Source organism: Lepidochelys olivacea (assembly GCF_965140295.1).
Source record: "Lepidochelys olivacea isolate rLepOli2 genome assembly, chromosome: 7".
NCBI lineage: Eukaryota > Metazoa > Chordata > Testudines > Cheloniidae > Lepidochelys > Lepidochelys olivacea.
The window spans coordinates 18,005,731-18,008,931 of record NC_140417.1 but is presented as its reverse complement, the minus strand read 5'-3'; positions in this window follow the sequence as shown (position 1 = coordinate 18,008,931).

The following is a 3,201-nucleotide window of genomic DNA, read 5'->3' as shown; positions in this document are numbered from 1 at the left end:
CAAGTTCTTTAATTTTTTTACCTCAGAGCTGAGGCCTGGAGGCCACCACATTGCTGAAAAAATCCTTTGGAAGAAGCATTTATTCAGTGCTTTCCTTTGAAAGAAGTTACACAGAACTTATCTGTGCCCTGAGTTTAACAAAAAGACTAAGAAGACAATAAAATATAACGATAAACAAAGTAGTTATTTATTAATAGTTTAGTGTAAATGTCTGATGTGAAAAGAGTCCGTACTACGAGAGTGATCTGAAATAACCCTCTACCAGATTTAATGGTGAACATAAGCTGATTGGAACCAGAGAATTCCCCCAGGATCAATGGATGAAAGAGACCTCCTGTGCTGGCTCAGCACTACTTCCTGTAGACAGAGGTGGGGGAAAGTGAATATTCGCCGACGTACCATCCCTGGGATCTTGTGGAGGGTTCTCTCTGGCTTCAGAATTTGCTGCGTCTGTTTTGTTCCATGGAGAATGAGAATATAATTTGAAGAAAACTCTATAATGAAAACCTTGGGGCAGTTTTCTCCCTTAAGCTTCCTCTTGCTGCCATAGGAGTCAAAGCCAAGAAAAAGAGGAATGTCTAAAGTGCTGCTCTAAACTATTCCAGGGCCTGGGATGACATAGAACTGGCCACAGGAGTGACACAGTTGCAAATGGCTTCTTTGCACCACTCCTCTATCTCTAAAAATTAATCAGGTGTTGTAGTCTTCATCAGTAGATAATCCATAGGACTGTAAACATTCTATAGCATTTGCTACCTTCAAAGACAGACAGACTTGCATATGCATTCATACCAAGTGCAGTTAAAAAAGTTAATACACTATCATACAGAGCTACATAGGTAAGACAGGCAATCAGGGATAGACAGTATCAGAAACCGCAGAGAGAATTTTCTGAATGGCAAAAAACAAAACAGCCCACCAACACCATCCATATGAGAAGAAAGCACAGAATTCACGATCCAAGGGAAACGGACGTTAAGGCAGCTTTAAGCCACCCTTGTGGCTTCCCAATCCTGAGCTATTCTGCAGACTGAAGAGGCCCCAGCACTACTTAAAGGCAGCAATGAAGGCCTAAGAAACACAGCCTCCCTGAGCTGTCCAATACGCCACCACACAGCATGCTATTGCCTCATCCCAAGACGCCCTCCTGCCATCCAGCTCCTCCCACCTACTCCAGATGTTTGAGGGAGTCCTCAGAAGGCAGCCTTACAGCTAGCATCCACAGTGCCTGTGTCAAGGGAATCTTCCCCACAGCCAGACTGGGACTTTTATGGACCCTTATGCAGCTCCAACCCTTTTACATGGGGGGAAAAGGGGTCTGAGCAGGGGCGAGGATCCATCCCTCCATGCTTCTCGTGCATTGAAGGCTTACAGAGGGAAATGTGATGATAGAATCCATGTGACAGTTCAAGTCCTTTGAAAAAGCAACTTGGGATGAAAGACAAAAACAAAGGGCTACCACAATAAGTTAAGATATCGACGCTGCAAGGGAAGGCCCAACCAGTTTTGATGAAGCAAGAACCAAACCAAACCTTCATCTTGAAAGATGAACTAAAACCAACTCTAAATCCCTTCTGGAGGCTCAAGCAGCTCAAATACCCTTTTTTATTTTATGTTTGTAAACAAATTATTTTCCATTTTCAAGGGCGACTTGAGTTTTGGAAAAAGCAGGTCAATTAGTGACAAAAGGTATTCACAAGTAATTTGTCATTCGATGGTAAACGAATTGTGAAAAACTTATTTGATAAATATCAGTCAACAATCTGTAGAGCTGGGCGACTAATGAAACAAAGATGTCTAATATTTTATTTGTTATTATTTCAGCAGCTCTGCTGGTTACAGGTGTCATTGTGTATGGAAATACTGATGTTCTGCAACAATTTCAAAACATCTTCTCACAAAGTTTCTTGCCCAGTTATGTAGATTTTGCTGTTAGATGTTAGATTAATGACTAGACAGTGGGAATCCTGTGTTTACTATACCAAAAACGCTCCCTCCCTAGTTACCTGAACCTTCCTGTTTTTACTCCAGCTGTTGTCTTATCATATGTTTAGCCTGCAAGCTCTTTGGGAAAGGACTATATTTTTATGATGTCAGTACAGTGTCTAACACAATGGAATCCTGACCGCTGATTGGGGTCTCCATGACCTACTGTAATACAAAATACTAATATCAGATAAGCACCCTAAAGTTCTTTTGCTTCTCCATGCATTAATTCAGGCAAAACCTTACTAATGATATAGGGCCCAATTCAGACCTTCTCTGAAGTCAGTGAAGTTCCACCTACTTCCATCAGGTAGGAATTTGGCCCACTGACTCTTTAGGGAAAAAAGATTCTCCCCATTCACTTGCTTTCCCCGCCAACCCAGGAAAAGATACTAGCCCCTTAATCTTGATGTTATTGTGGCATTAAGTATTTTGGTTTATTTACCCTTAGATTTTCTCTGGCTATATTTTATATGTCCACTTCTAAGCCACTGGAAGGATTCCATTGCAAATGAAAATGAATTATGTATTAACCCCCCCCCCCACACACACACAGAATCAGTAATTTCATTCAGAGTAGTCAATTAAAGGTCACTTGTTATTGATTTTAGGATTCTTTAACTACCTAATTGCCCAGATCTTGTAATGTCACCAGAAAAGAAAAATTACCGTGACAGGTTTTCCTTGTGTTTGAAAAATGGCCTTTCATTTCTGAGTAAATTCTCTTCTGCAAAAAGACAAGCTGGTGCCTCCCAGTTAAATAGCTTTTGAATCCTGTTCTGCTAAAAGGGTGCCTTTTCCAGGCTTGTCAGCTGAAGGAAATTTATTCAGGTGGTCTCGGGGGAAGACCTTGGCAGTATATCAATAGGTCTCTTTTATAAGGAGACCTTTACTCACGGAGCTGTAACTTGGTCTAAGCCTGCTATGGCTTTTAAGTTAAAATACACACAAAATGTCTGTATTTAAAGGCCTCCATGCTTCAGCTCTGATTGTGAGTCTCCCAAGGAATTTATTAGCCCAATAAATAAAACAGCTGGTCCAACAATAATACATTTGTACATCGGTTGTTTTTTATTTTGATGTGACGTGGCAGAGATAAATATTCTAATAGCAATCTCTACAAACCCTAGTGGTGCATATTTAAAACTACCTGGGTGTAATGAACAAGTTGTACCTTGCAAACAGAAACACCACGTGCATTTGGAATAAATGGCA